Below are 12,147 nucleotides of genomic sequence, written 5' to 3'. Positions count from 1 at the left end.
CAAACCAGAGCCACTTCCCAAATGCATGTAGGTCTCGGCTTCGAGATGATCATCGCAAAACCCGTTCATCCTTTCTTAAAGCCAACTAAATGTTTTTTTTTTTAACTATGAAATAGTCAACTAAATGTTTGTTGTTTGTCAACGACTATCCGCATTAGAAATTTTGTAGAAACATCTTTCAAAAAAATATATTAATTAATCAATAACATTGAGAAACTCATGTGAGAGTTTTTACATGTGTTTCTCAACTTTATCAAAAAATCTTCAGTTAATTATTAATATAATTTTTGAAAAAATATCCTTGAAGAAACTCTAGTACTATGTTTTAATTAGTTGATATAAATTTTCGGTTCTTTAAAGTCCATACATTCAATATTGTAATAGGTTTAAGCATTTTGATTTTAAATTTAAGATAATACAAGCATTAACTCAGCTTGGGCCTTCAAGATAATTCAATATATATTTTTTTTTTTTGTCATCTGATAATTCAATATATAATTTATTTTGTTCAAAGCAATACATAAATTTTATCTTCGTAAATATCCGATATTTTTAATTAAAACTAGTTTTTTTAAGCGCGGATATTTTCCACTTATCTATCCAAAATTGATTTAAAATTACTATTATTTTCTTTGTTTTGAATCTTAACAATTGAATTTTTATGTTTTTATCATTTTTCTTTTTCTTTCAAAGTGTGGTATTTGTTCAAAATATATTTAAATGATATGTGTGACTTAATAGTATATATTATATATTGAAGACCAATATAATCTCATTATTGAAATATAGTAACGAGATGAATTATCGAGTAAATAAAAATGAGTTTTTTTGTCATATATTAGTATCATAGTTCCAACCATAAATATACACTATTTTTATCCCTATTCAATTTAGAAACTACTATCCATTCTTTCAAAGCGCATATATGTTTTTTGTTGACCATTTTGATAAAATTTTCATGAATTTATAATTTTTTACTAATAAACAAAGATTTAAAAAAAATCTATTATAATATTTTCAAACAGTATTTTCAATTTGGCCTAGATCCATGGCAGAACTAGTAGATCTGTAGTTCTGTATATGATTCGATTTGTATTCATTGAAAACTCGTTAATTAAAAATCTGATAAAACTCTTTTAAAACACAAAAACCTAATATTAACCAGTTGGAGATATTTTTTATAAAAATAATTTGAATTAACAAAATCTAAAAGAAACAAACATGTGGCCTCAAGTAAATGAATTTAATTTCTAAAAAAAATGATAGGATCCCGATAGACTGTACTCTTACTATTGTAGTATATTGTTATATTGTAATTTTGAGTAATTATGTTTTTAATAATAAACATGCGTGGTTAAAGCTGTTTTCCTATTGATTTTTGTATAATTGATTTTCAAAAAGATATAGTTATTAATGAATTTATGTGTAGACTTAAGTATGACCATAAAACGTTTGATTTTATGGGCTATATTCAAGATTAAAATTTTATTTGTGTATAATAAATTGTTTTTCTTAAAAGGGTATTAACGGATTTTCAAATTTGAACATTTTGTTAATGAATAATTTGGGTTGCATTTGTAATAAGCCCAAAATCAAAAGTAAAATGTCCTTAATGAGATTTTTTTTTTGAATGATCCTGTTTCAATAATTTTTTGAATGATCCTGTTTAGATTGTAATAATTCGATTCATAAATGATAACTCATTGTCGGTATAAAGAGGAGGGTGGTTTAGGTTTTCACGATACTGAGCAGTTTAATCAAGCGTTACTCTGCAAACAAGTTTGGAGGATCTGGTCGCGGCCGGACTCTCTTGTGGCGCGAGTGCTTAGGAGTAGGTATTACCAACGTAGTTCTTTTCTGGAATGTGGAATGGGGTCTCGACCATCTTTCGCGTGGCGTAGTCTCATGTTTGGTAGAGAACTGTTGAAGGAAGGTCTGGTTCGGGAGGTAGGGGATGGTAGAGATACTAATGTCTGGTGTGAGAAATGGATCATTGATGATGTCCCAAAAATACCAATGTACAGGCAAGATAGTATGGTGGACCTTACGTTGAGGATATCGGATCTCTTTGTAGCAGGGTCGTGTAGATGGAATGTCAGCCTGGTTAGACAGACTTTCACACATGAGGATGCCGAGTTGATCCTCAAAGTGAAACCTCACAGTGATAGGAAGGATTCGTTTAAATGGGGCTATACTTCTAATGGTAATTATTACTCGTCTCAGTCTGGTAGGAAACTCCTAGAGCTCTTGAGAGAGCGTCAACAACCACTTCATGTTGCTGTTGGTCTGCCACCAATTGAAAAGAATCTCTGGAAAGCTATTTGGAAAGTTAAAGCTCCATCGAAGTTGAAACATTTTTTGTGGAGAGTGATGGCAGGAGCAGTGCCGGTGAAAGAACGTTTGAATTCGAGAGGCCTTCAGTTGGATTCCAGATGCAAAATGTGTCTATCGGGCTCTGAGTCTATTTGTCATCTTCTTTTCCTATGCCCTTTTGCCAATGGGTTCTCAAGCTCCTCTGTTTTCCTTAATGTCTATCACCTCATTTTCGCTAATGGTAGACGCGCTCCTTATATTCAAAACAGAGTGTTTCCTTGGGTCTTGTGGCAGATTTGGAAAGCGCGAAATGCCTTGATCTTTGAGAATATGCAATATTAGCTGGAGTCGGAGGCAAGATTAGCTAGTGCGTGTTGATGCTAGCATGTGCTCTGACCGTGTGTTACCTTTGGGTTGGGAGCTCTGTTGTCGCTCCTCTTTCTACCCTACCTAGTTTTTTTCTTTTCTTTTCCTTTGTCTCTGAACTGTGCTCGACGCGTGCTCCTACAATTATGTTTGGATGTACGGTGTCCAAGCTCTCTTTGCCTTATGTTATAAAAAAAAAATCATAACTCATATAACTCACGAAAATGGCCGCATTAAATATATTTGTATTATCTTTGTGATATTCTTCTCAAGTGAAAATTTGCAATTTAAACTGAGAACTTCTGCGAAGATTCATTCCAAAATCTGTGTTGTTTTCACTGGTGGAGCTAGAAAAAAAATTTATCAGGGAAAAATAATAATTTTGAATAAAATTATTATTAAATATTAATTATTTAATAAATTCATTTTTGTCAACTATATAAATTCATTATAGAATATAGTTTATAAAACCAATTTTTTTTATAAAAAAATATTGATTATAATTTAAAATGTCTTCCTTAAAATTTATGGTACTTCAAAATGATGAAAAGAACAAAATCATAAATAATTTTTTTAAGAAGATTTTTCACTCATAAAATAAACAGATAATCACTAAAATAAAAATATTGTATTTTTATTGTCATTGAGTATATTTACTTATTAGATAAATATATATTAATTTTCTGTTCAGTAAAACTATCAAGCAAACTGTTCTTGAAGAAAGAAAATCATTTTCATTATATAAAAATGGAAATAATGGTTTAATGTTCAAATTAAATAAGGCAACATAATAATGTTAACAAAACAGAAATAATGGAAACTTTATACAGTATTGAACTTTGCGAACTGATTGTGCTGGGAAGGGGGGGGGGAATAAATATTTTTCACCTGGGGCAATCAATTTTTTCCTTAGCATTTAAATGAAATTTTACAATTTTATGGGGGTCTAATGTAGCTCCGCCCCTGGTTGTTTTGTATTTTTTACACCAACGAAATCTGTAATTTATAAATTATCTAAATTATGAAAGCAAGAGAAAGAGAAAAGGAGAAACATTGAATGCTTTAACTTTCAAAAAAAAAAAAATGTTTTGGCACAATTTTAACGAAAATAATGCATGGAGCAGGAGAATCGAACTAAACATATATAGATAAAATTCATCATGACATCATGACAAACTTTTATTAGTTACCAGACCAAACAATATCATAATAGTATATTAACATTGTGTTTTTTCGTCTTGTAGGTAACAGTTAAGAATACACACAATAATGGAATATATATTTGAAATGACATTACTTCTCGTGATCAAGACTTCTAGTCTTGGCTTCATTTCTACTAATTCATCACGACATGTACCTATATTGGCATTTGAGCCGGAGATATAAACATGTACATTGAAGTATTTCTTGGCTGACAAAGCTGTGAGAATATGATGATCAGTATCATAAAGAACATTTTCATATAATCTTACACATAAATCAATTGTCTGCAAATCAAATCCGTTGTGTTGCCTGCAGACAACTTTATTTGATTCATTGCATCTGAAACGTTATGAGACTGATATTTGATCAGATATTTAACGAGGCCAGAAAAATCTAAAGTTGCAATCTTAGGGGTTGATTTTAGGAGCTCATAACAAAGTGAAGAATTGACATATTTTTTTGTGCATATGTTGTTGATCTCATTTTTTGTAACCATCATACTAAAGTTTCCATATGATGATGACAAAACAAAAAGAAGTACAACAATTGTAAGAACCAAGAAAACATTTTTTTTTCAAATAGGCAGCCATTTTCTGTTTAAAGTGCTTGGAAAGTTATGTTAAATTTATATAGGCTGAAATATATTTTCACATTTAAACGTGAACAGATTTTGTTTGTTTTTTTCTTTGTTAGCCGTAAATGCTAACATATCATAAAACAATTTGATTTGGTATTAGCAATATCTTTTGTTAGCCGTAAATGCTAACATATCATAAAACAATTTGACTTGGTATTAGCAAAATCTTTTGTTAGCCGTAAATGCTAACATATCATACAGATCTGCTCCAGGCATTCAATGCTTCTTTTTCTCTTTTTATAGTTTGGATAACTTCTAATTTTTTTCTTACTTGATGTAACACATATTTGGAATAAGACTCACAATTCATTGTATAGTAAAGTGTGTTGTTTTGTATTTTTTTACTCTAACTAAATCTGTAATTTATAAATTATTTAAATGATGAAAGGAAGAAACATTTAAATGTGAAAATATGTTTCAACCTATATAAATATCACTTAACTTCTCAATTTACTTTAAACAAAAAATGGTTGCATACATCAAAAAAAACTTTTTCTTGGTTCTTACAATTGTTCTACTTCGTTTTGTTGTGTCATCATCAAATGGAAATTTTAGTATGATGGTTACAAAAAATGAGATCGACATCATATGCACAAAAAAATATGTCAATTCTTCACTTTGTTATGATCTTCTAAAATCAATCCCTAAAATTTCAACTTTAGATTTTAATGGCCTCACTAAATTTCTTATCAAATATCAGTCCCAAAACATTTCAGATGCGTTGAACCAAATACAAATGTCTGCAGGCAACGCAACGGATTTGCAGACAATTGATTTATGTGTAAGATTATATGAAAATACTCTTTATGACACTGATCATATTCTCAAAGCTTTGGCAGCCAAGAAATACTTCAATGTAAACATTTACATCACAGGCTTAGATGCCAATATGGGTACATGCAGAGAAGAATTAGTAGTGATGAAGCCAAGACTCGAAGTCTTGATCACGAGAAATAAAGTCATTACAAATCTCTCTTCCATTATTGTGTGTATTCTGGAATGTTATCTAGCAAAAGAAAAAGCATATTGTTAATTTACTATAATGATATTGCTTGGTCTGATGTTGTCATCGCATTTTAATATAAAAACTAGACGGTAATTGGCGCGCATGCATGGAGTGAGATTTTATACTAAATAAAGATTTTAACATTTTGCAATATTATCGATTGTAAAATGACGAATACAAATATTGGTCTCTTAAGATATATCATCGTTGTTGAAGATTTAACGTATTGCAACTCATTTTAATTATTTATAAGACTTTATATATGGGGCAATGAATAAATATTTTTCACCTGGGGCAATCAATTTTTTCCTTAGCATTTAAATGAAATTTTACAATTTTATGGGGGTCTAATGTAGCTCCGCCCCTGGTTGTTTTGTATTTTTTACACCAACGAAATCTGTAATTTATAAATTATCTAAATTATGAAAGCAAGAGAAAGAGAAAAGGAGAAACATTGAATGCTTTAACTTTCAAAAAAAAAAAAATGTTTTGGGACAATTTTAACGAAAATAATGCATGGAGCAGGAGAATCGAACTAAACATATATAGATAAAATTCATCATGACATCATGACAAACTTTTATTAGTTACCAGACCAAACAATATCATAATAGTATATTAACATTGTGTTTTTTCGTCTTGTAGGTAACAGTTAAGAATACACACAATAATGGAATATATATTTGAAATGACATTACTTCTCGTGATCAAGACTTCTAGTCTTGGCTTCATTTCTACTAATTCATCACGACATGTACCTATATTGGCATTTGAGCCGGAGATATAAACATGTACATTGAAGTATTTCTTGGCTGCCAAAGCTGTGAGAATATGATGATCAGTATCATAAAGAACATTTTCATATAATCTTACACATAAATCAATTGTCTGCAAATCCGTTGCGTTGCCTGCAGACAACTTTATTTGATTCATTGCATCTGAAACGTTATGAGACTGATATTTGATCAGATATTTAACGAGGCCAGAAAAATCTAAAGTTGCAATCTTAGGGGTTGATTTTAGGAGCTCATAACAAAGTGAAGAATTGACATATTTTTTTGTGCATATGTTGTTGATCTCATTTTTTGTAACCATCATACTAAAGTTTCCATATGATGATGACAAAACAAAAGGAAGTACAACAATTGTAAGAACCAAGAAAACGTTTTTTTTCAAATAGGCAGCCATTTTCTGTTTAAAGTGCTTGGAAAGTTATGTTAAATTTATATAGGCTGAAATATATTTTCACATTTAAACGTGAACAGATTTTGTTTGTTTTTTTCTTTGTTAGCCGTAAATGCTAACATATCATAAAACAATTTGATTTGGTATTAGCAATATCTTTTGTTAGCCGTAAATGCTAACATATCATAAAACAATTTGATTTGGTATTAGCAAAATCTTTTGTTAGCCGTAAATGCTAACATATCATACAGATCTGCTCCAGGCATTCAATGCTTCTTTTTCTCTTTTTATAGTTTGGATAACTTCTAATTTTTTTCTTACTTGATGTAACACATATTTGGAATAAGACTCACAATTCATTGTATAGTAAAGTGTGTTGTTTTGTATTTTTTTACTCTAACTAAATCTGTAATTTATAAATTATCTAAATGATGAAAGGAAGAAACATTTAAATGTGAAAATATGTTTCAACCTATATAAATATCACTTAACTTCTCAATTTACTTTAAACAAAAAATGGTTGCATACATCAAAAAAAACTTTTTCTTGGTTCTTACAATTGTTCTACTTCGTTTTGTTGTGTCATCATCAAATGGAAATTTTAGTATGATGGTTACAAAAAATGAGATCGACATCATATGCACAAAAAAATATGTCAATTCTTCACTTTGTTATGATCTTCTAAAATCAATCCCTAAAATTTCAACTTTAGATTTTAATGGCCTCACTAAATTTCTTATCAAATATCAGTCCCGAAACGTTTCAGATGCGTTGAACCAAATACAAATGTCTGCAGGCAACGCAACGGATTTGCAGACAATTGATTTATGTGTAAGATTATATGAAAATACTCTTTATGACACTGATCATATTCTCAAAGCTTTGACAGCCAAGAAATACTTCAATGTAAACATTTACATCACAGGCTTAGATGCCAATATGGGTACATGCAGAGAAGAATTAGTAGTGATGAAGCCAAGACTCGAAGTCTTGATCACGAGAAATAAAGTCATTACAAATCTCTCTTCCATTATTGTGTGTATTCTGGAATGTTATCTAGCAAAAGAAAAAGCATATTGTTAATTTACTATAATGATATTGCTTGGTCTGATGTTGTCATCGCATTTTAATATAAAAACTAGATGGTAATTGGCGCGCATGCATGGAGTGAGATTTTATACTAAATAAAGATTTTAACATTTTGCAATATTATCGATTGTAAAATGACGAATACAAATATTGGTCTCTTAAGATGTATCATCGTTGTTGAAGATTTAACGTATTGCAACTCATTTTAATTATTTATAAGACTTTATATACACAAAAAGAAATTGAATTTTGCGGCTGACACAAATCACAAAAACTAGATAAACAACATCAATTGTTAAACAACGAAAGGAGATTAGGTTTTCTTCTCTTCTTTTATTTACTATTGACTCTTTATAAGTGATTTCATTTTTTACCTCTATAAAATTGTGCTTTCGGTCTCGTTTATGTTTCACTGATATGAGTTTTGTTTCTTTTTTAATTTCTTCTCTGAATTCAGTGAATTACATTAGTGTCAATTTAAAATGATAGACATTTGTAAAAACTATTTCCACTCCAAATACATATCTAAGAATCAAAATTTTGAAAAACACTGAAAAACTCTATTCACAGATTAGTGTTAAAACTTAATGTATCAAACTGTTATAGAATATAAGCGCAAGCTTGAAATTTAAATGTCTGTCTAGTATATATTCACTAGTTCGGTTTAAAAATATATTTACCAATCCTAGAAGAAATATATTTTTGAGATTGTCAAGATCAAATAACATATTAGAAATCATTTATTTTAAAAATAATTCATATACATAAAACTATATACATATTAGAGTAAACACATAAATCAAAACCAATATATTTTGTTTATTCACAGTCATGCTTTTGGTAAATAAATTAAAACAATCATTTTATTTACTGTATATGGTATATAATTAAAATTTAGTGATATTGACATAAATATATAGTATATTTTAATATAAATATTAATTATTGACACTTCTTACTCATAATTTTATTAACATTTGTATATTTATTGTAACAAAAATTTAATAATCACAAAATTTTAATGTGAGATTTATCAATACAAATTTCAAAATTAAAATATTAAGATCTCAATAATTTTTTTAATACAATTTTTGAAGTTAACATATTTATATATTTTATATACTACATAATATAATTTAAATGATATTAATATATATATATATATATATAATATGAATATCTATTAATAAGACTTCATATTCATACGATTTATGATCATTTGTATCTTGTTTCAACAAAAAAAAAAGTTAAACTATTGATCACAAAATTTTCAATATGAGATTTTTACCATTTATAGTCGTTTTTTAAAAAATTAAAAATATAACATATATGAAAAAATCTAAATTTGTTTATTTTATGCTTAATGTGATTGACAAATTTTTTTAAATAATATAAAATTAAAAAAATACAAAAATTGTTATCAAATATGTATTAGTCACAATCATTAATTGTCATATATATGTTGATTGTATTAGTCACAATCATTAATTGTCATATACATGTTGATCATATTAAGTAATTCCATAGTTTTTATTTAAGTAAAAAATTACGAATATTCTTTTATATCCTACTATTATTTTATATACTATTAATCAATTTGATAGATAGTTTAATAAAAAAATATAATATATATTTATATGAAATAATTTATTTTTCTAAAGATTCTAAGAATCATCATAGTGATGACACGTGGCTACAAAAACATGTTGTAATGCTCTAAAATTAATATATAGGGGATATCTAATAATGTTTGTCATGATTTTGCTAAATATTAAGGAGAAGATCTTGATTCTTTGTGTACAGAGGTTTGGGGCTGCATGTACTATGTATATTGTTTAACTCGCTTAAATTCTTAATTGAACAATTATGACGTTTGCTTATTTTGGGGCTGCATGGACTATGTTATGTTCTCCTTTCGCTGTTCTGATTTGATTTTGACAATGGTTTAACAGAACCGACCCAGAGTGTTGGTGATTTGGCGAATAATTAAATTATTCATAAATCCAAATCAAAACCAGAATAAAAAAATTGCTATGAAAAGTTTAAAAATTGTAAGAAAAAGTTGTAAAAATGTAAAACAATATGTGATATAATAACACAAATACAATAAACCAATAAATATATGGTGATAGGATGTATTTATTAGATACTCCCTCCATTTCATTATAAGTGGTGTCTTAGAAAAATATTTTTATTGTAAAATAAATAATGTTTTCATTTTTTGAAATTAATGTAATTTGAAATTAGGGACCTACTGCAATAGCTTTTTGTATTGGTTGTATTAATTTTATTTAATAATATTTGTAGAGAAATTCCTTTAGATAATCTTTTTTAGTTTATTTTCACAAAAATATTTTCAAGGAGGAAAATAACCAAAAGGGGTTTTATTGAAGGGTAAATATGTATTTATATTTTTAAGGTTAACTAATCTAAGATTTATGGTTTAGAGTTAAGGGGTTGGGTTTTGGGGATGAGTTCAATTTTTTAAAATAAAAATAAATATTAAAATTTTCAAAATAAAAAGTGCTATTTCGGTCATTTTATTTTTGAGGGTTACTTTTGTAACAAAAACTTAAAAATGACTATTTGAGAGAATTGCCAAATTTATTTTCTAATTTATTCTATATTTATTAACTAATTATAGTTATTTTAGTAATTAATAACATATAAATAATTGATATTTTATAGAAAAATACCACTAATAACACTAATTTTTTTCCATAAAAATAGCAACAAATAAAAAAATTGTAACTAATTTTCTTTAATCAAGAAAATATTTTATTAACATGTTTTTTTTGTTTGATTATCCTAATTAATGAGTTAAGAGAATAAGAGTAAAATTGAAAACTCATCAAAAGAAATGCATTGAAAACATAAAACAACATTAAAAATGAAACAAATTTCAAACTATAAAACGATAAATTATATGAAACAGAAAGAGTAATATGTTATGGATTAGTTTTTCTATAATACTTTACTAAAATTGTTTATCATGGATTGTTGACTGCTGAGTCTCTTGGATAGTTGTTTAGTATGGATAAAACAGATTTATTTTGTAAACAAAAACCACATATGATTTACAAAAGAGATGAAATATACCATTTTGGATAAATCATGATAAATTAAATAAAAACTGATGAATATCATTTTGAATAAATAACGTTATATTAAATAAAAGAAATTACAATAATAGTGAAAATATTGTCAACAGTTTTCACCTGGCTGGTATGATGGTATGTTTTATATTGATAAAAAAACAAAAGTATGACTGTTTATCCTATATAGTTTTGTATAGTAATACCAAAAATTAGCCAAAGTCATATTTCATTAGAAACATTATTAATTTGGTATTTAATAAACAAATCTTTATCATTACTTTTTTTTCTATTATCTCTCAATAATACAAATATAAAAATTTACCATTTAGATAAACTGCAAACATAGTTAACTAAAAATCACCTAAAACTAGTTGTAAACAAAGTCCTTCCTTGTAGGGGAACTCCGCTAGATCTAAGCAACTACTTTCTTTCTAGACGTTTTTACATTGTGAATTATGCAGCTTTTCGGATTTTTTTTATTGCTTTGAATTCCTCCCATTTAACTCTATTGATTGTATCTGTTCCTAGCCGTTGTTTTGATATTCACCGTAGTACGACGCTTCGCGAAACCCAATCTGATGAATCAATGAAGTCGTCAATGAAAGACTTCATAAATACGACGGTTGAATAAGGACCCAACAGACGTCCGAAAAATGTTTTTACCACTCCCTTAACTGGAGCTAGATCCCGAGTCTCCCTTATGTTGCACTTGTGGATAGAAAACAACATTTTTGTTTGGTTTTGTTTTGAGATTTTTTTTGTACCATGAAATTGACTTTTTATATTTTCTTCTCTAATAGTGGTTTGATAACTGGATGATTCAGTTACCATGTATTTACTCGTTAGTGTATTTATGTTATATTTGTCAAATATTTAATTTATTTTTACTTATTTTTTTCTTAATGTTTAACTGAGTTGGTATCTTTTTTTTATAAAATTTATCCTCCAATTTATTTTTATTTACTAATAAGTTATAGTTATTTTGAATGCCAAATGTGTGAAAATTTCAAACTTGATAAAATTTTATTTTACACACATAATAAAAAAAACCTTGGCATTTAAGGTTTTTGCATAATGATTAAGAAAATACAAATTTTTAAACAATTTGGTTTGGTTACATAAAAATATAAGCAGTTCTCTCAAATATTCATTTTTAAGTTTTGGTCACAAAAATAGCTTTCAAAAAATAAAATGACCAAAATAGCACTTTTATTTTGATTCTAAACAATACCGACTCTAGGAAAAATTAA

Source organism: Brassica napus, chromosome C8, assembly GCF_020379485.1.
Source record: "Brassica napus cultivar Da-Ae chromosome C8, Da-Ae, whole genome shotgun sequence".
Classification (NCBI taxonomy): domain Eukaryota; kingdom Viridiplantae; phylum Streptophyta; class Magnoliopsida; order Brassicales; family Brassicaceae; genus Brassica; species Brassica napus.
This window is presented reverse-complemented; position numbering follows the sequence as displayed.